We start from the raw sequence: 384 nt of genomic DNA on the forward strand, positions 1-384 counted from the left end.
GGGGGCTACCAGGAGAACCCTGTGTTTTTGTTCCCTCACTCGCCTGATTACCTGTGGGATCAGAGCGATCGGAGGGGAATGCATAAAGAAGGAGGTTGGGCCAATCGTGGGCCAACGCGTCCTTGGTCTTTGAGAAATAAATTTGGCAGTGAGAGTTGTCTTCTGAGGTGAAGAGGTCTACCTCGGCCTTGCCGAAGATCTCCCAGATTTTCTGAACCGTTTGCGGATGGAGCGTCCATTCTCCTGAGGGGACATTGCTCCTTGATAACATGTCCACTCCCCGGTTCAATTTGCCCGGTATATGCACTGCCTTTATCGAGCGCAGGTTGGGTTGAGCCCACTCTAAGAAGCGCTCCACTAGCATGAAGAGGCGCTTTGAAGAGA

The sequence above is a fragment of the Sinocyclocheilus grahami genome, unplaced genomic scaffold (assembly GCF_001515645.1).
Source record: "Sinocyclocheilus grahami isolate Dianchi unplaced genomic scaffold, SAMN03320097.WGS_v1.1 scaffold535.1, whole genome shotgun sequence".
NCBI lineage: Eukaryota > Metazoa > Chordata > Actinopteri > Cypriniformes > Cyprinidae > Sinocyclocheilus > Sinocyclocheilus grahami.